General features: G+C 45.4%; 1 non-coding gene across 1 annotated transcript; it reads left to right on the forward strand.

Moving 5' to 3' along the window:
- The first annotated feature begins 5179 nt into the window (after window positions 1-5179).
- Window positions 5180-5286, forward strand: LOC112932397 (U6 spliceosomal RNA). Its single transcript, XR_003237467.1, has one exon. It is a non-coding gene; the product is annotated as a U6 spliceosomal RNA (small nuclear RNA).
- The last annotated feature ends 16302 nt before the right edge of the window (window positions 5287-21588 follow it).

Genomic DNA, 21588 nt, shown 5'->3' on the forward strand with positions numbered 1-21588 from the left:
TTGGTTCCCACCTGTCCGGGGCCGCCTGTCACCTTCTACGATTTCTTGTCAGCGTACATGCGCTATGTCCCATCCTAGATTCTGAGCTCCTGGGAAGCAGGAACCCTGTTTGATTTATTGTGAAGTCTCCCGAGGACCACAGCACATCAACAAGCACACAGTAGGTGCTCAATCAGTGGTTAAGGTGCTTCCCTTACTATGAGAAATGATACTTGATTTTTTTCGTTGCCTGGCAGTCAAGTAGCTCAAAGCCAGGTCTGATGCTTATAAACAGGAATCCTCCCACATTTTGCAGGATCTGCAACAACAGGACATGGACATCATTAGCATTGTTTGTTTTTAATCTCGTGCATAATGTACATGCGGCAAAATGCACAAATCCTACCTGCACAGCTTGATGACTTTTCCCCCTCTCTATACTCTCTTATGATATGACAACCGCCTGGATCAAGATACGGAATCTCTCCAATTGCCCCAGAACATTCCCCTGTTCCCTTTCGCAGGCAACCAACCCCTAGGCTCCTCACATGTCAGAGAACCACTGTTCCGTCTTCTACTCCATAAACTGGGTTTGCTTGTTGTAAATTTCATTAAAAAAAAGATTTTATTTATTTATTCATGGGAGACACAGAGAGAGAGAGAGGCAGAGACACAGGCAGAGGGAGAGCAGGCTCCACGCAGGGAGCCCGATGTGGGCCTCGATCCTGGGTCTCCAGGATCACGGCCTGAGCCGAAGGCAGACGCTCAACCGGCATCCCTAAAAATCTGTTTTCTTGTGTCCAAACCATGACTAATGATACTAATTTCGATGAAGTTCAGCAGACACCTTGCGTGCGGCCCGGCCGTTATTCCTAGGTGTGTAACCCAGGGAAGTGAAAGGCCAGGGCCGTAAAATACAACAGCGCTCACAGCAGCTTTACTCACAATAGGTCTAAACTGGAAATGGTCCAAACGCTCATCAACGGAAGAATGGATACACAAATGTGGTGTATCCTTGCAACGGAATCATACACGACAGTTTTGTTTTTTTTTAAAGAAAAAAACTACAGATTGAGATTTAAAACATTACTCAAAAACATTACTGGGCGAGAAAGAAACCAGGTGATTCCATGTATATGAAATTTACATGGGGCGCCTGGGTGGCTCTTATGAACAAATAAATAACATCTTTAAAAAAAAACCCAGATTTTTAGACAAAAATGAAGCAGCGACCCTCTTTCTGTACTCATTTTCCCCGATTCTGTCCATTAGGGTAATTCCTTAAAGAAACAGAGTGCCACACGCGTGGCTAATTGAATCGGCCGCAGAGAAAGCTGGAGGGTCACGAAGCATGGAGAATCGAACAATCGCGCGCACACAAACACATTCTGCTATCATTTTCTACGCACACCAGCACATACCTTTATTTTATTTTATTTTATTTTATTTTATTTTATTTTATTTTATTTTATTTTTATTTATTTTATTTTTTGTTTTATTTTTTTTTTAGCCCATATCTTTAAAGCTGGTCTTCCCTGGCATTAGGATCGAGCACTGTGCCCACATGAATGGGTTCCCTATGAAAGAAAGTATTTTATTTTTAAATTATTTTTAAAGATTTTATTTATCTATTCATGAGAGACACAGACAGAGAGAGAGAGAGACAGAGAGGCAGAGACACAGGAGGAGGGAGAAGCAGGCTCCATGCAGGGAGCTGGACGTGGGCCTCGATCCCGGGTCTCCAGGATCATGCCCTGGGCCAAAGGCGGCACTTTTATTTTTTATTTTTGTAATTAATTAATTAATTAATTTTATTGGAGTTCAATTTGCCAACATATAGCATAACACCCAGTGCTCATCGCATCAAGTGCCCCCCTCAGTGCCCGTCACCCAGTCACCGAAGGCGGTACTAAACTGCTGTGCCACCCGGGCTGCCGGAAAGAAAATATTTTATTATTTTATTATTTTTTATTTATTTATTTTTTCGAAAGAAAATATTTTAAAAGGAAAACGTGCTCTGTAAGGAAGCCCAGATTGAAATGACAACTGGAGGCAGCGAGAAGAATGTGGACTCTGCAGAGTGAGGGCAATCAGATCCTTCCAGGGTGTCGGTTCTGAGGATCTGAAAACGTCTGATTCCCCTGCCAAATCCGCAGCTCTCCTGAGGCCCCGGGCACACAGACCTGCCCTGCTGCCAGCGGCCAGCTCCCTACAGAAGGGAGCTCCTGAGAACCAGCTGCTCCCCACTGGAGTCCCACTGAATTCAACAAATCCTAAAGAGCTTTGCAAAAGTGACTAGAGAAGCGGAAACTATTTTAAGACCCTGTAGTGTTGTCAAGAGACTGTAGAGCTAAGACTGGGACCGAGTTTTGTCTTTTGCAAAAGGTGCGTTTCCCAGCAGCCGTGACTCATTATAAGGCAAATTCCTTTTCACCCAAATGGGTGTTCATACAATTTTTCTAAAGGTGCACGCTGTCTGATTGCTTTCAGGTTAACTAACATCCCATCCTTTCTGCTATTTAAGACTTTGATCTTTACCCATGTGGTGCGTCTTGTGCATCGCCCAGTGGCAACTCAGTTCTTTCTTGTAGAATCTAAGGTGGTGCTTCTGGGATCCAAACTACTCCTTCTGTGTCTCATAATTTACCTGGTTTCCCTCAAATCCTCATACTGTTCTTTGCCCCTTTATTTCCCATCCATGAAAAAAAAATTGGCCACGTCTGAGAGGCACCAAATGGATCGAGTCAGCAACTACGAAATGTCGGTTGCAATAAATAAATAAAATCCTAAAAAAAGGAAGAAAGAAAGAAAGAAAGAAAGAAAAGAAAGAAAGAAAGAAAGAAAGAAAGAAAGAAAGAAAGAAAGAAAAAGAAAGAAAGAAAGAAATGTCAGTCACCCAGGTTGTATATCTGGCTCCGGGAAATTAAAACAAAGGGGAGATTCGATATCTTTTTTTCTCCTGTTTTTCTTTGTTGTTGTTGTTATTAAACGTTTGTTTTTCCACTGCTCTCCTCCTGTGTATATAGTTGTTTTCTGGACAAAAATCAATCACCTGTTACTTGATCTTCTTTGCCATTTTTGAGAGAGACTGTTGATTGAGCTCATCCTGGAACTGTTTTCAGAAGAGAAGTGAGCTCTCTCAGGGGAGTTGGTAAACAATGCAGTGGGAACTGGCCCTACATTTTTTAAAAATATATTTTATTTATTTATTTGAGAGAGTGAGTGATAGAGCATGAACTGGGGTGAGGAGAGGCAGAGGAAGAGGGAGACGCAGACTCCCTGCTGAGTAGGGAGCCCAATGCAGGACTCGATCCCAAGACCCTGAGATCCTGACCTGAGCTGGAGGCAGACGCTTAGCCCACTGAGCCACCCGGGTGTCCCGGCCCTACATTTTTTATAGTGCTTTCCTGGATGTGTCACTATTTATTTATTTATTTATTTATTTATTTATTTATTTATTTATTTTTATCTGTCACAATTTAGAGCTCATTTCTCTCTTATTCTAAAGGGCATGTAGGGTTGCTTAGGCAGCCGTGGTCATGGACTCTAGTAGAGGCCTCTTTTATTATAGAAGTCGATACTCGTCCCCCTGGAATCCCACATGGAGGTCCTCAGTGGCCTCCACAGCGGTGGGGCGTATTGTTTAGGGAAACACTTCCAGCATCAACTTATTAAAATACGTTTTAAGCCTTAAAAAAAAAAAAAAAAGAAACACTTCCTTCTTAAGTTCTACTAGCACGTGTAAGTCTTCACTTGGAAAATAGTGAATGTATTAGTTTTATGCTTCTGGGTGCAACTTTCTTCATTGTTGATCATGCAGGTTTAGTTTACCAATAGTGTCATTTGTCCTTTTTGTGTATATAGTTCTAAGAGTTTTAAGAAACAAAATCATACATAATGTTTTATTTTATATATTTTAAAATTTATATGTTATATCATTTAAGTGTGAATATGTTTCTGTTAAAAAAAAAAAAAAAAGAGAGAGAGACAAAAGGCCCAACATGAAGTCACTTGTGCTAAACCTATGTCAACAAACCGAAGCTTAATATCTAACCTAAATGCAATTTCAACTTTTTCCAAGATTTCAGTCCTAACCTGTCAGTCTGGAATTTTCTGGTCAGCAGCAATGAGAAAATCTGCTGCGTAGATTATTTTTTTGTGCCCTGAAGGAAGATGTAGTAATTCAGTCTTTCCTTATCCCTCCCCCTTCTGCCTGTAAGAGCTTCCCATTTTGTACGGTCCTTCAGAGCTCCTTTCTACGTGGTAAGTGGGTGTTGCCTGATTCATAAAATCATTGAATAAAGCCAATTGGATCTTCAAATCTAAAAAAAGAAAGAAGGAAAGAAAGAAAGAAACCAAGTCATGTCACGACCACCACAACCAAGACAGAGCATATTTGTCTCGCCTCAAAAAGTTTCCCACCACTTCCCACCAATCCCCAATTCCTGACAACCCTGAGTCTGTGTCCCTATAGATTGGTTTTACAGAATGCCATATAAATGGAATCTTAACAGTGCGTCATCTTTTGTCTCTTGTTTTCACTCCCCATGATGCTTTTGAGACTTGTTTATGTTGTTGTTGTTTTTTTAAGATTTTATTTATTTATTCATGAGAGACCCACAGAAAGAGAGGCAGAGACCCAGGCAGAGGGAGAAGCAGGCTCCATTCAGGGAGCTCGATGTGGGACTCGATTCTGGGACTATGGGATCAGGCCCTGAGCCGAAAGCAGACGCTCAACCGCTGAGCCACCCCGGGATCCCAAGACTCGTTCATGTTGTTGAGCGGATCGGTGCTTTCTTCTTTTTTATGGCAGAGCAGTATTGATCACAGTATGCATCACGGATGGTTCATGTTTCCTTGTTGACTGGGCATTTGACTTGGTTGTTCCAAGTTTGGGGTGATTATGCACGGGGCCGCTATAAACCTTGCCTGGACAGAGGCTTATGTGGGCGTGTGTTTCCATCTCTCCTGTTGCCTTACTTTGGGCCGTTTTAACAAAGTGCCATGGACCCAGTGGCTTATAAAAAGCAGAAATTTCAAAAAAAAAAAAAAAAGCAGAAATTTCTATCTCACAATTCTGGAGGCAGGAAGATCGAGATCAGGGTGCCAAGCATGGTCAGGTTCTGGAGGGGGGGTGCTCTTCAGAGTCACAGAAGGCTGTCTTCTCGTTGTGCCTCAATGGCAGAAAGAGGGCAAGGGAGTGCTCACTTTGGCAGCTCACACATCAAAACGGAACCGCTACGGAGAAAATTAGTGTGGCCCCTGTGCAGGGAACACATGCAATTTTGTGAAGTATGCCATATTTAAGAGAGAGAGAGAGAGAGAGAGAGAGAGAGAGAGAGAATGTCCTTTTTTAAGTGCACTGATCCTGTTCCTGGGGCTTCACCCTCATGACCTGGTCACCCCCCCAAAGCCCTACCTGATACCATCACACTGGGGTTGGGAGTGGGAATGCTGAGTTACATGCTGAGTGCAGATTCGTGTTTGTTTGTTTGTTTGTTTTAAAAGATTTAATTAATTTATTTATCTGAGAGAGAAAGAGGACTTGAGAGGGAGACGGAGAGAATCTGAAGCAGACGCCGCGATGAGCGCAAAGCCTGACGCCGTGCTCAACCCCACGACCCTGAGATCAGGACCTAAGCCGAAACCAAGAGTTGGCCATTTGGGCCACTGGGTGGCTCAGTGGTTGAGTGTCTGGCTTTGGCTCAGGTTGTGATCCCGGGGTCCTGGGATCGAGTCCCACATCGAGCTCCCCGCAGGGAGCCTGCTTCTGCTTGTGTCTCTGCCTCTCTCTGTGTGTGTCTCTCATGAATAAATAAATAAATCTTAAAAAAAAAAAAAGAGAGAGAGACACACATTTAACCGACTGAGCCACCCAGGTGCCCTGAGGGCACGTTCGTCTTATAAGGACTACCTGTTTTCTAAAATGGCAGGACCCTTTTCCATTGCCGCTAGTAACCCACAGGATTTCCAATGGCTTCACATCCCTGGCAGCATTATCAGTTTAAAAAAAAAAAAATTGTAGCCACTCTTACTAAACTTATGCTGGGTTTAGTTCATATTTCCCTCATGACTAATGATGTTGAACATCTACTCATGTATTTATTTGCTATCAGCCTCTCTTCTTTAGTGAAATGCTTGAGCCAATCTTTCGGTGACTTTTAAATTGAGTTGTTTGTTTTGTTTTTATTATTGGAATGTGAGAGTTGTTTAGATAATTCTGGATCTGAGTCCTTCATCAGATATGTGATTTGTAAATATTTTCTCCCTGTCTCGTCTTGCCTTTTCATTCTCTTACCAGTGTCCTATTGTGCACTCTGAATCATTTTCACAGTGTTAGGATTGTTCCTTGCCCCACTCCTGACCCCTTCACCATCTTGGACAGCAGAGTAGGGAGCTAGGAGGTGCCACTGGCTTTGGCCCAATCTCTGATACTCCAGCTGTGGGTTAAGGTCAGTCTCCTAATCAAAGGATATTCACCTAAACAATGGACACTTCACTCCCTAACTGTCCTGTGTGCATAGAATCATTCAGAAACTTCGATTAACATGCAGGTCTCCAAATTGCACTCCTGGAGCTGTGTATTCAGTAGGTGTGCGGCGAGGTACGGGTTGTTGCAATATTCAACAACGACCCACATTATCTAGATCTGGGTGGCTTTGGGATGGTGTTTTGAGAAACCCCGAGACTCTAATGTCACTGACGATGTGTCATGTCCTCTGTGGTCAGGATGCAAGGTCCAGGCCTAAACAAACTGGTGTGGGATTAAGTCAGGGGAGGGAGACGTAACCACACAACTAGACAAAAAGAAGAAACACCAAGGATGTAGAAATGTGAGGATACTTTTTCCAAACATTGCCCGTCCCTTCTTCTGTCTGTCTCTGCTGGTTTAGGCATGTCTCATTCTGCGCAGACGCCTTTTAAAAGTGCCTTTCAAGTGCAATACTTGATTTGAATAGATACTGGGTGGATAGGTGGCTGATAAGTAAACTATGGCACATTCATAAATGTCAGGAAATTCTTGTTTTTTAAGATTGTATTTATTTATTCATGAGGGACACACAGAGAGAGGCAGAGACACAGGCAGAGGGAGGGGAAGTCGGCTCCCATCCTGGGACTCCAGGATCACACCCTGAGCCGCCGAGCCCCCCAGCGTCCCTAAATGTCAGGAAATTCTTAACCTGGATCTCGAATAATAACACCTTCTCCTGGGCGCCTGGGGGGCTCAGAGGTTGAGTGTCTGCCGTTGGCTCAGGTTGTGATCCCGGGGTCCTGGGATCGAGTCCCACATTGGGCTCCCTGCAGGAAGCCTGCTTCTCCCTCTGCCTGTGTCTCTGTCTCTCTGTCTCTCATGAATAAAAAGATAAAATCTTAAAATAAAAAAAAATAACCCCTTCTCCTTAGGTCAGGTACAAGGCTGCCAGGTGCGGCACCATGGTAGGTTCTGATCCATTTTTTTTTAGATCCACCCCACTTCGTAGAGGTCGTCCTGAACTTTTCACTGGGGTTGTGTGGAGCATCTTTTGTCTTATGATAAAAATTTGGGATCACAGGCAGAACTTATTCTGCACATTTTCAAACAATTCCATGAGGGATGTTGGAGTATGAGTCATTACTGGTTTTTACAGAAAAGGAAACATAGACATTAGCACCCCAACACCCAGCTTCACGGAATCCGGACATCCAAATGTTTGGACTGTGTGACACCAAACTATCAGAAGGCCTGAGGTCCTTCCCGAATCGGACATGCTGTTCTGACATTGCATAATTACAACCAGGATGATTTCAGTTTTATCTACAGACAGAAACCAACTGGGACTGACTGACCTGATTTTCTGTGTTAATTAATCAAATGTTATTGTTCAAACTTGTTGGTACCTCTCAGCTGAAATAATTTGAAAGGCCTGTTGTTTTAATCCTGTGGTGGATCTCTGGGTCCCTCATGAAATAAAATAAATAAAATCTTAAAAAAAAAAAAATCCTGTGGTGGAATGTTTCAAGTCGTAACTGGCTGACAAGTCTCCTAGGGTAGGGTACCTGAGGCTCTAGCAAACACGAGTGACCAATGACTGGCGACCAAAGATGGCACAGTAGTAGGACAAAGCCTGGAACGGGAGGCAAGACTCACGGATCCTACTGCTTGTTGGAGCTGAGCTCGGCCTCCGTAAGTTTGCATGAGAGTAGATACTTAAGGAAACATAAATTTGTAGGAAGACTAAAACCAAAATGGTTTACCACTCTCTCTAAATATAATCCATGCCCCCAAAGCGGGCAAGCAAACAAACAAAGCAATCGGAACAATCCGAGTTGTTCATGTACCTCCCGTACAGAGGGGACCCGAAACCAGGAGGTCACAGGATTCAACGAGGGAAGCGGAGAACTATTTTCTTTACCCTAAAACAGTATCCAAGTCATGTATAAGTAACAGTGAACACTTAGAAAATAAGGAGAAGACCGGTCAATGAATAAAATCAATTCTTCTGCTACTCGGTTAAAAACCACTGTTAGCCCGCCAGTGTATATTCTTCGATGGGTCCATGCATGTTTATGATACGTGGCTCTCCAGTGGCTGCTGTCCTGACATCTGCTTCTTGGACGTAATGCTATATTGTGAAGCTCCCGGCGTGCCAAGCAATACGCCTCCTCGTTATCCCTTTAAACAGCCTTACCAGCCACTCTGGAAAACTGTGTGGAGGTTCCTCAAAGAGTTAAAAATAGACCTGCCCTACGATCCAGCAATTGCACTGCTGGGGATTTACCCCAAAGATACAGATGCAATGAAACGCCGGGACACCTGCACCCCGATGTTTCTAGCAGCAATGGCCACAATAGCCAAACTGGGGAAGGAGCCTCGGTGTCCATCGAAAGATGAATGGATAAAGAAGCTGTGGTCTATGGATACAATGGAATATTCCTCAGCCATTAGAAACGACAAATACCCCCCATTGGCTTCGATGTGGATGGAACTGGAGGGTATTATGCTGAGTGAAATAAGTCAATCAGAGAAGGACAAACATTATATGGTCTCATTCATTTGGGGAATACAAAAAATAGTGAAAGGGAATAAAGGGGAAAGGAGAGAAAATGAGTGAAAATATCAGTGAGGGTGACAAACCATGAGAGACCCCTAACTCTGGGAAACAAGGGGTAGTGGAAGGGGAGGTGGGTGGGGGTTGGGGTGACAGGGTGACGGGCACTGAGGGGGGCACTTGACAGGATGAGCCCTGGGTGTTATGCTATATGTTGGCAAATTGAGCTCCAATAAAAAAAATAAAAAAAAAAACAAATAAGATCATAAAAAAAGTAAATTCTGCTTATTAGACTCGATATCTTTGTGTATTAGAATACATGCTTGTAAAATATTGTATTTTGATTAAATGATTTTTATTTATTTATTTTTTTTATGATAATCACAGAGAGAGAGAGAGAGGCAGAGACACAGGCGGAGGAAGAAGCAGGCTCCATGCACCGGGAGCCCGACGTGGGATTCAATCCGGGGTCTCCAGGATTACGCCCTGGGGCAAAGGCGGGCGCCAAACCGCTGCGCCACCCAGGGATCCCCGATTAAATGATTTTTAGAGTTGCAACAAAAGTGGAGTATTTGGAGAGTCACAAAAATATGTAAAAGATTGTATGTGTTTATAAAATAGAATAAAGAGTCATAAAACTGCAAAAATAAAATATAAAATAAAATAAAATAAAATAAAAAAAATAAAATAAAAAACAGCCTTACTGTATTCTTCGAATGGGCTCAGAGGTGTTAGCAACTCACGCACACACCACGCGTCCTGGGTGCCCAGCAGTGTTTAAAGCCCTCTGACACCATCCCTGTGGGGTGGCTCGCACGAGGACTCCTGTGTTACAGCCAGGGAAACTGAGTGAAGGAGAGCCTGATGAATGAACTCGGTAGCTGAGGTTCAAGCCCAGATGGTCTTGGCTCCATTGCTTCTCTCTGCATCCCCTTGGTTATTTCAGTCACAGATTTCATACTGTTGTTTATTTTTTATTTTTATTGTTTTACTTTATTTTTTCATTTATGTATTCATGAGAGACACCCAGAGAGGGGCAGGGACACAGGCAGAGGGAGAAGCAGGCTCCCTGCGGGACCCCGGGACTCCGCCCTGGGTCAAAAGCAGATGCACAAGCACTGAGCCACCCAGGCGCCCCCGGATTTCATCCTTTTAAACGGGGCGACTTGGCCCCATCGGGCCTCGCAAGGCTGGTGGGGCAGGGGTGGAGGCAGAAGGCGGAGCGCTGAGCATCTTTTAACAAGAGGCCAAGGGGGGTGGGGGGCTATTCTTTGGGGTGAGATCAGATTAGAAGGCTTGGCTCTCACGGTGGAGAACAGGCCCGTGCATAAAGTCAGTGCAGTCCGGGGGCGGGGGGCTGCTCTCAGGCCTGTGCCCGAGGCCCACTGTCACCCCGCGGGGGGGCCTCACGCCGCGTCGGGTCTGGGCGGGAAGGGCAGCCCGGGGATCGCAGCCCCGCCCGGCATTCGCCGAGCGCGCTCTGACTCTGCGCAAAGAGAAAGGGAAGTCCTTGCCGCTGGGGCGTCGGCGCGAGGACCCGGAAGTGAGGAGTCATTCGGGACTGGGCGTGGTGGGAAAGAGAGCCGAGAATTACCCACAGGCGGGCGGGGCGGGGCCTGGGGCTGGGAGCCGGCGGCGGGGGCGGGGCCTGGGCGGGGCCGGGGCGGGGCCGGGGCGGGCTGGCTCGCCGGCGCGCGTGCAGGGCTAGGAGGAACGCGTTATAAAGGGTGGGGACAATCCGAATCCACCTGCCCCTACAAGCTAGTCAGCCGGCTGCGGTCCCGAGGCGTTGGGGAAATGCAAATGAAGACCCCAAGAGCTTCGCATCCCGAGGCTGGCTCTCGTTTTAACAGGCAGGCAGCAACGAGGGTGGATGAGGCCGGCCTGAAACGGAACACTCCTGTGCTGCGGGGGGGGGACTGTCACATGGTGCAGCCACTTCCGAAGGCAGTTTGACAGTTCCTCAAAAGGTTGGCGTAGGGTTGGCATCGGACCTGCAATTCCTACTCTCGGATAGGCCCCAGAGAAATGAAAATCTAGGTCTCTACGAGAGCCCAAGCGGGCGTCAGTCAAGGCCTTCTTGCTAATGGCCAAGCGCCGGGAACAGCCCAGGTGACCCTGCACAGGTACAGCAACGAAAAGTGGCCCATCCATGCAACGGAGGGTCATCCAGCTGCAAAGAGGGACGAAGCATGGGTGCGGGCTCCACGGCCGGCCGGGCACGAACCTTGAAAACATGCTAAAGGGGGATCCCTAGGTGGCTCAGTGGTTGAGCACCTGCCTTCCGCCCGGGACATGATCCTGGAGTCCCGGGATTGAGTCTCTCATCGGGCTCCCTGCGTGGAGCCTGCTTCTCCCTCTGCCTGTGGCTCTGCCTCTCCCTGTCTCTGTATCTTTCATGAATAAATAAATAAAATCTTAAAGAAAAAAAAAAAGAAAACATGCTAAGGGAGGGACCCCAGGTGGGTGGCCCCATCTGCTTTCCACTCAGGTTCTGATCCCAGGGTCCTGGGATCGAGCCCTGCATCAGACTCCCTGCTCATGGGGGTGTCTCCCTCTCCCTGGCTTCTGCTCTCTCAAATACATAAACAAAATCTTTAAAAAAAAAAATCAATACTGCTAAGTGAAAGAAGCCAGCCACAGAAGGCCACGTATTGTATGATTCCATGTATATGCCACGTCCAGAAAAGGCAAACCCATGGAGCGAGTACACTAGCGGTTGCCAGGGGCTGGGGACATGGAGGAAGGAGGATGGACCCCTACTTGGCATAGAGTTTCCTCTTAGGGTGCCGAGAATATTCTAAAATGGATTGTTGCGATGGCAACCCATTGCTGTGACCATACTCACAGCTGCTGATTGTATGCTTTATTTTATTTATTTAGTTTTACAGATTTTATTTTATTTTATTATTATTTTTTTTTTTTTTACAGATTTTATTTATTCATTCTTGAGAGACACAGGAGACAGACAGGCAGAGGGAGAAGCAGGCTCCACGCAGGGTGCCCGGTGCGGGACTCGATCTCAGGTCCCCAGGATCACACTCTGAACCGAAGGTGGGCGCTCAACAGCCAAGCCACCCAGGCGTCCCTGAATTGTATACTTTAAATAAGACATATGGCTTGGGAGTTATAGCTTCCTTGGCGGCATTATGCTAAGTGAAATAAGCCAGAGGACCAGAAATACGGTGTGATTTCACTTGCGTGGGAAATCTAAAACAGCCGAACTCCTAGAAAAAGAGAGTAGAGGGGTGGGCATGGGCGAAAAGGGGAGATGTTGCTCAGAGGGGACAAACTTCCAGTTGTGGGACGAATAAGCTCTGGGGATGTCGTACACAGTATGGTGACCATACAGTGACATGGTGACAATGTTAATACTATATGGCATGCTGGAAAGCTGCTGACAGAGGAGATCTTATGTGTTCTCACCACCAAAAAAATACCCCCCAAAACATTATGTGAGGTGGAGGAAGTGTTAACTACCCCGGTGGTGGTAATCATTTTGCCATATAGACGTGCATCAAATATCAGCACGCTGTCCGCCTTAGAGTAACCCAACGTTCCATGTAAATGGTGTCTCAATAAAGCTGGGGGGAAAAGTGATGGGATTGAGAGCACAGGAACAGGAACAGGAGCCTGAGGCCTGAAAGGCCACGTGTGCCGGGGAAAGAGGAGGACCGTGACCGAGCTTGCTATAGTCTTTGGAGGGCACGTCCAACAGATAAAATCAGTCATTACAGGCACTTCGGCATTATTTTCAAAGGACAATGGGAACTCTCTGGTGCCTACAAAACCCAGCAGCTACAGGACCCAACCCGCATTTTAATAGCTCTCTTCTTGAACTGCTGCAGCACAAGTAGATTGCTGTTATAGCTCAGAAAACCAGGTAGAGATCATTAACTTACAACTTTAGAGTTAAAATGAGCACGTGCTTCTTTCTTTTTTTATTTATTATGCATGCTAGGGAAATGAGGACACCAAAATACTTGCCTGGTGAAACTCAAGGAGTGCATTATCGTGTGAGTAATGAGGTGAGCCGTTGACTGTAGCCCACGGTGATGGTGTTCTCTAGCTTCCAGGAATTAACAACTACAGGACACAAGTGGAGAATTAAACTCTTTTATTCATGGTCAGCAGCATATTGGCATCCCACACAGATTCGGGTTTCATCGCAGAAGGAGCGACTGGAGGCATATCTAGCAGAGGTCATGATGGGGTGGGCCAAAGCCCACCTGCGTGTCAAACGTCAGGTCAGTGGCTTCCCGGTACAGGTACCCAGGAATCCTTTTGGCCTCTTGGCTGAAGCTGAAGAAGTTGTTGGGACTAAGGATTGGGGGTCAGACTTCTGAGCCTAATGCTGCCAAGTGAGAGGGGCCTCAGGGAGGGTCAGAGAACGTCTCAGGCAAATGGGAGACGGAGCTGGGTGGGAAGACAGCGGAATGATGCATGCACATTCTGGAAAGAAAAGGCTCAGGTGTGCCACCTGCCAGGGTCCCGGGGGTGCCCAGGTTTGTGTGCACCTGTTCCGAGTTCCTTGATAGCGGGAGGCTGGTGAAACTTCTGGAGGAGCCAGGGTCTCTTCTGGAGATGGTGGAATCCCTGGGAAGAAACTTCCCCCTACAGCTCTTGGCATTGACGTTAGCAAGACAAGAAACAAAATATGAGGAGCGGCAGTTGAAAACAATGACAGGGCAGCCCGGGTGGCCCAGCGGTTTAGCGCCGCCTTCAGCCCAGGGTGTGATCCCGGAGACCCGGGATCCAGTCCCACGTCGGGCTCCCTGCGTGGAGCCTGTTTCTCCCTCTGCCTGTGTCTCTCTCTCTCTCTCTCTCTCTCTCTCTCTCTGTGTGTGTCTATCATGAATAAATAAATAAAATCTTTTTAAAAAAGAAAAACAATTACAATAGAAGATTCAGGCGTACACGCACACGCACATACATGTGTGCGCACACCCCAAACACCATTCTAGGGAATTTCAAACACATTGAAACTTAGTGAAGAGAATCCATGGAGAAGAGAGAAGGTCAGAAAGCCTGGCTTCTTGTCGTAACTTCACTACCATTATCTTTGAATACGTTCCATTGTCTGCATATATCAAAATCCATTTAGTCTCGTGGCGATAAACTTTCGAGGTTCTTCTATCCATTTCGCGCTACAAACTCCGCTGCAGCAAACTTTCCGTATCTACGCGTGGACGTCTCTGTTGGGAGAGAACTTACGTGCCAGGCAAACTGCAACACGTGTCACCAAATTGTTCTTCAAAGACGTTGAGAACATTTACAAGTCCACCAAAATTGTACGTGAATGTATACTGACTTTCTGGCCACTACTGGGTGTTGCAAATGTCAACTTTGGGGGCCACTCCTAGGTTTTTTTTTTTTACGATTTTATTTATTTATTCACGAGACACTCCTAGTTTAGAACAGTTTCTCGTTGTTGTCCTCTTTTGTGGTTCTTCAGTTGTAAGTGAGAGTGGGTATCTTTTCAAAAGTTCAGTGGCCCTTTGCTTTCTTCCCCTCCTTTTGCCCCTCCAGAAACTTCCAGTTTGCCTCCTTTCTATTGGCTTATCCACCAATTGTCCTCGTTGATTTGTGTGAACTCACTTTCATCGGTGCTGCCATGTTTTTCTCAGTCTTTGGCTTTAGAAATAACATTTTCTGAAATAAGGAGCTTCGTAGTTTTCATGTAGCTAAATGTAGAGATAATTTCCTTTATGGCTTCTGAATATTACGTCTTGCCTAGAAGGCCCTGCTTTCCATCAAGATTTGAAAAGTATACACTTTCTAGAATTATCACATGATCTGGTCATTCCGCTCCCAGGCGTATGCCCCAGAGAATCAACAACAGGGAGTCAGACAGATCCTTGTACACCCATGTTCCCAGCAGCACTAGTCGTGCTAGCCCAAAAGTCGAAACAAGTGTCCACCAACAGATGAATAGATGAACAAGATGTTGTCTATCCACACGACGGAATAGTATTCAGCCATAAAAATGGATGAAATGCTAGTATGCGCTACAACCTGGATGAACCTTGATGACATTATGCCAAGTGCAAAGGGCCCATTGCAAAAGGACAAATATTATATGATGCCACTCCTACAAGGTACTGGGAGAAAGGCAAATTTGTAGAGACAGAGAGTAGGATTGTGGTTACCAGGGGCTAAGGAAAGAGGGGAATGGGAAATCATTACTGACCGCATACAGAGTGTCTGTTTGGGATGATGAAAAAGTTCCGGAGACGCATCGTGGTGATGGTTGTGCAACACTGTGAACGTACTTGATGCCACGAGTCTGTCCTTCCTTTCTTCCTCTCTTCGTGTCTTTGCTCCATTTGCTTATCTTCTGCTTTGAGTCACCATGGTTTAAATGCCTCTCCCAAAGGGGCACCTGGGTGGCTCAGCGGTTGAGCACCTGCCTTTGGCTCAGGGCATGATCCCGGGGTCCCCGGGTTGAGTCCCTCATCGGGCTCCCCGCATGGGGCCTGCTTCTCCCTCTGCCTCTCTCTCTGAGTCTCTCATGAATAAATAAATAAAATCTTTAGAAATAATAATAAATGCTTCTCCCATGTATTACAGAAAGTTGGATTTTTAAAATTCAATCTGAGAGATTTTTTTAAAATAAAATAAAATAATATTTCTTTCTTTCACTTCTCTTGTTACACATTTACCTATACGTTTGAGCTTAATTCTGTAATCTTATTTTATCTTTCCCGATTTCTAAAATATATAAGCATGTGAGTTTTTCATCTGATCATTCAGAAGATTTCTATTCATAGTTTAGTATCTCGAGGGGCCACTTCACAAAATGAAATACTAAGCATTCCAATGACTGTATAATAATCTATCACATGATAAGATCCTAATTTATTTTTATCATTTCCCTTTGTTTTAAGTTTAGATTGTTTCCAGTGTCTCGCTAATCTGGGGTAATGTGATGATAAACATCCTTGGGCTCACATTTTCTCTTCCTATATATCAGATGCTCTCCAGAGACTAGACTCAAAGGATAGATTAATGATTTCAAAGAATTTTAATATTGCAAACTCCCGGTCTCTATTGTAAAATTGTTTCCCCGCCACGCCCCCCCCCAAAATTATTTTCCCTGCACTCTGTGACAATTTGTACTCCAAACATTCACATAATTGGGAAGAAAAAAAGTGTTAGTTAATAGAGGAGATTTGCCCAAATCTTAGCCTTTAGGCCAGGATAGCCTTGGGATAAAAGCATCCCCTGTGGTTTGCATTCTGAAACAAATTACTAGAGGGAGTTCCATAGCAATTCACTTCACTTCTATCAAATTTTGAACTCCTTTTATTTTTTAAAGATTTTATTTATTTATTTATTTGAATGAGAGAGAGAACAGTAGCAGGGAGAGGGGCAGAGGGAGAAGCAGACTCCCCGCTGAGCAGAGAGCGGGACTTGGGCCTCGATCCCAGGACCTTGGGATCATGACCTGAGCCAAAGGCAGACGCGCAACCAACTGAGCCACCCGGGTGCCCCGGACTCCTTTTCTTGATGAAGGATTTCAGAGAAGGAATCTCTCATATTTCTATGGATTTCTTATACCACAAATAGCCCCAATAGCAAACTACTTTAGTCTTTTTTTAATTGCAATGGAAAAAGAAGAGTGTTCCAAAGATCTTTTAAACAAAGAATTTAAGTTTATGGAAACTTATGTATAAGCCCATGAAGTTATCAGCAGGTTGTAATGAAGTGCAAATCAAGAAATTAATTGAGGGAAAAATAGCGTCACGGCGGTTCTGGCTCCTGTTTCACGTCAGCAGGGCCTAGAAGTTCTTGCAGCAAGTGCGCTGGCGCCTTGGGTATCACTGAGTGACTCGTGGCTGGGCTCTTTAGGTGAAGGATTTTAACAGATGACAGACTAGGAAGTCTCCTTTAGATTAGTTCAAGTTACATGGCATCTTCAGAGGAAAAAGAATTCAGGGTATTTATGTTGTTCCTCACTCCCATAATCTTGCTTGTTTACATAAACTCTTTAGAGTCTCCGTGTGAACTTTCCAAAGCATTCCACGGCGATGTGGAGTGATAAGTTCTCTTTGCTGGATCTGTAATCAGAGACCACGTGAAAGGGGAATTTACGGCGTCCCCCCTGCCACGGTCCAAAATCCGAAAGGGCGGGTAAATACTACATGTCCATGCTTCTCCGGCCCTCATCTCATGCTCCAACTTTTGAGTAGGAAATATATTAGACTTCTTCTACCTGTAATTTCTCCCCAGGCTGACTACCTTCCTTGTAGGACAGGAGTCTGCAAACTCCGGCCCAGGGCCCAAATCCAGCCCACTGTCTGTGGTTCTATAGCCTATGAGTTGAGAATAGTTTTTCCATTTTCAAATGATTGGAAAAAAATCAGAAGAAGATGACTATTTCATGACATGAAAATTATATGAAATTCAAAATTCAGTGTCCACAAATTAAGTTATATTGTAACACAGCCAGGCACGATCGTTTACGTATTATCTACGGCAGCTTTCGAGCTACAATGGCAGAGTTGAGTCATTGTGACAAAGACAGAGATTCTGTGCCCACAAAGCCAAAAATATTTACTAACTGACTCTTACAGAAAAAGTTTGCTGACCTCTGTTTTAGAAGATTCATTAGATTCCGAAGGCTTGCTAAGAGCCGCTAACATGGCCTACGAGATCCCATTTGCTCAAAGTTGGAGCAACTGATCCCCATTACAATGATCCACTACTGTGGTCCAGACTTCATAGACTCCTCCAACGTGAGCATCTCATTTTGGGTTCTTTCCTGCCCACTGAGGGATCAAGTCCTGTTCAACTGCTAAAAATTCTGTAGTAGGGGGGCATAGCGGGCTGAGCATGTGAGTATAAATGAGGTTGTAGTGAGCTAATGTCTCCAGAAATATGGTCTAGACAGTGCTTCTCAAACTTCAACGTGCATTTCTGTTACCTGGAGCTCTTGTTAAAATGCAGATTCTGATTCAGCAGGTCTGAGGTGGGCCTGGGATCCTACATTCCTCCCAGGCTCCCAGGGGATGCTGCTGCTGTTGGCCCACAGACCACACTGGGAATGGCCCCAGTCTATACCACCGACGTCTGTTTCTTCAACTGACTTCGTTGCCTTTTCATCTTTGAATTTCTGTAATACCAGCCAAAATACCAATTTCTATAATCCCAAATTGTGATGGATGGCTTATATATTCTATTAAGATATTAGTCATCTCCTTACCTCATGACTTATACCTTTTATTATAAATAGACTGTGTCTTCTAGAATTTGGATAGTAAGCCTCTCCTCTTTAGACCAAATCATGCACTAGGCTCAGTTTGCCTTTAGCCTCCTGATTCTTTTATCTTTTTTCATCCCCTCTTTTCTTATGGGCCCCAGGTGTAAACCTCCTAAGCCTTCCTACTCTTGTCTTACTCCTGGGATCAGTCCCCATTCTGATTCCTCCCCTCACCCTTGGGCCTCCACAAGTCCCCCTGCACTCCAACCTGATGAACACAGGAGTCTTAAAGAACCTTAGGGAACATCCACTCCAGCTCCCTCATTTTGCAGGTGGGCACACCACGATCTGGAGAACAGAGGTGACACTCCCAAGGTAACCAGCTTTCAGTCCTTGAACTTGGCTCTCTCGGGTCCAGATGGCCTAAAAAGTCATCAACAAGGAATTGTTCAGTTGGCATCAGGGTACATTTGTGTCATACTTCCTTGCTCACACATACTTGCAGTGAAGCAGGATCTTTCTAGAGTGATTCTTTTTTTTTTTTTTCTTTTCTTTTCTAGAGTGATTCTAATGGTTGTGGCTCCATATACCATGATGGGGTAGCTGGGGACAATAGCTTGGAAGCTCTGGGCCTTTTCCTCCCACCTCAAATCTATACTGATAAGGGCTCGTTCACTTGGCTTCCTGCATTAGAGAAATGGAGATAAGATTCCCATAACGTCAAGTTAAAAAGTGAACAATTCAGGACATTTAGGAGATTCACAATGTTGTGCAGCCATCACCTCTATCTTGTTCCAAAATATTTCATCAACCCCAAGGGAAACTCGATAGCATTTACTCCTCATCCCCCCTTCCCTAGGCCCTGGCAACCACCAATCTGCTCGCTGTTTCTATGGATTGGACTATTCTGGACATTTCATGTAAATAGAATCATACAATATATGACCTTTTACAGCTGGCCTCTTTCACTTGCCATCGTGGTTTTGAGGTTCATCCATGTGTAGTCTGTATCGGTGCTTCATTCCTTGTTATGCCTGAACCATCTTCCATCGGCTGCATATACCATGATTTATCCATTTGTTCATTGATGGCCATTTGGGTTGTTTTGACCTTTTGGCTATTGTGAACAGCGTTGCTAAGAACATCGCTGGATAAATATCGGCATGAGGCCCTGTCTTCAACTCTCCCCGGTAGATACCTAGGTGTGGAATTGCTGGGTCATAGGGCAAGTCTATGTTTAACTTTTGGAGCATCTGAATTTCTTTTCAGAGGTTTTACTCTTCTCCCACGCTATCATGCGATGTCACTATAAGGGCAAATGAGATAATCAGGCACTGGAGAAGTATCTCACTATATAGTATCCTTAAAAAAAAAAAAAAAAAAAAAAGATTTGACTCAATCCCAGGACCCGGGATCACAACCTGAGCCAAAGGCAGATGCTCAACCACTGAGCCACCCAGGTGCCCCTCACTATTAGTATCTTTACAGCTCCTCCACCAAGTGCCATTAGCTATATCAGTAAATTTGTATTTATATTGTTTATTTTCCCAGTCCACAACTTAACATAGCCGTTTCTTTTTTATTTAAAGATTTTTTATTTATTCATTCATGAGAGACACACAGAGACAGGCAGAGACACAGGCAGAGGGAGAAGCAGGCTCCCTGCGGGGAGCCCGATGCAGGACTCGATCCCAGGACCCCGGGATCATGATCTGAGCCAAAGGCAGACGCTCAACCACTGAGCCACCCAGGCACCCCACATAGCCGTTTCTGAAGGGCCAGAGATTTGTCTCAAGCCAGCGAGCAGGAAAGTGGATGAGAGAAAATACAGAGCCTGGATAACCTTCAAATTGCCTCTAAACAAACAATTGGGGCTGACCTTGTGGGCACGAGACCTGTTTAATCATGCAGATCTCCCCACTCAGAGGGACCCCGTGCTTGGTTCCACGCTCTGCTGTCTCTGTCTTGAAAATGTTCATCATTTTTTTTAAAAAGATTTATTCATTTATTCATGGGAGATACAGAGAGAGAGAGAGAGAGAGGCAGAGACACAGGCAGAGGGAGAAGCAGGCCCCATGCAGGGAGCCCGACGTGGGACTCGATCCAGGGTCTCCAGGACCACGCCCTGAGCCGAAGGCAGGCGCCAAACTGCTGAGCCACCCAGGGATCCCCATTCTTCATCATTTTTGAACATAGGCCTCACATTTTCATTTTCCACTGGGCCCCATAAATGACGTAGGATGGCCTTACCAAGAATCGAAGGGTTTCTATCTATCTTACCGCCATCCCGTCCCTTGAACGACAAATCCTAAATTCTAAAATAAACTCTAAAATGGGAATAGAAAAAGATGTGTCTGTCACTCAGGGTGGAAGCATTCCAAATGTGGGTGGCTACTAAACAGAGCGGTAATAGAATAACTCAATTATATTTCAACATACAGACCACAGACCGAAGCCAGACAGTTTCCACGAATGAATCTGCTGTGTCTACTATCATCGGGCTGAGAGACAAACTCAAAAAGCCATCAGAGGAAACTGAATCCAAACCAGGACAGGGCAAGGCCGTTCCTTCTGCTCTCCGAGGAGAAGGGGAGAGGTTTCAGCTCTTGGGCCTTCGCGTCCAACCGGGCAAAGCCCCTCGTGCTCGGAGGGGCCTGGTAAAATCAGGAGCAGAAAGCGGTTCCTAGCGATGAACTTTGGAGAAAACAAAATACTTTTGCCATTGGCTGCTCAGCCTTTCCGTCGTCTTTTGGCGGCTGGAGAGATCAGGTCCGTGGACTCGAGGAAAAATAAACGCGTTACTGATAAGCCTAAAGCCTGCCCTGCCCTTTCCAGTATAAGCAAGGAGAGGAGGGCCCGGATTTTTCCTAAGAGAAGAGTAAACAGGTTTTTAGTCCAGGCTAGAATCACAACTGGCCAAGAAGCCAAGAGGGCCTTGTTATCTGCTCTATCTGCTGGCTCTCAACAGACTTTAGCCATTGCTCAATCGTGACGTCTTTAAAGAAATCTGGCCAACCACACCCTTTTCCCAAACTTGCCTGAGCTAAAGCATCTAGAAAAGACAGGGTGGGAGAGGGGCCACCTCGGACTTTATTGCAAGTGGGCTTGAGAAGTATCCCAGGAGACAGATCCTCCAGGACAGCGGTGAGCCTAACCGTCCTGTCCAGAGGCTTCCAACAAGCCAGATTAGCAGTGATGTGATGATGTAATTATATGGCATGTTTCGAGGGGGGAATCATAAGCGGCAATCGACTGTTTGGCATCAGCCAGCAATTTGGGGTGGAACCCCTATCAGCTCTTGGATTGGGCTCATGTCCTGATCTCGTGGCTCATCAGATCGAGCCCCACATCGGGCTCGGGGCTCAGCAGGAGTCTGCT

Source organism: Vulpes vulpes, chromosome X (genome assembly GCF_048418805.1).
Source record: "Vulpes vulpes isolate BD-2025 chromosome X, VulVul3, whole genome shotgun sequence".
In the NCBI taxonomy this organism is placed as follows: domain Eukaryota; kingdom Metazoa; phylum Chordata; class Mammalia; order Carnivora; family Canidae; genus Vulpes; species Vulpes vulpes.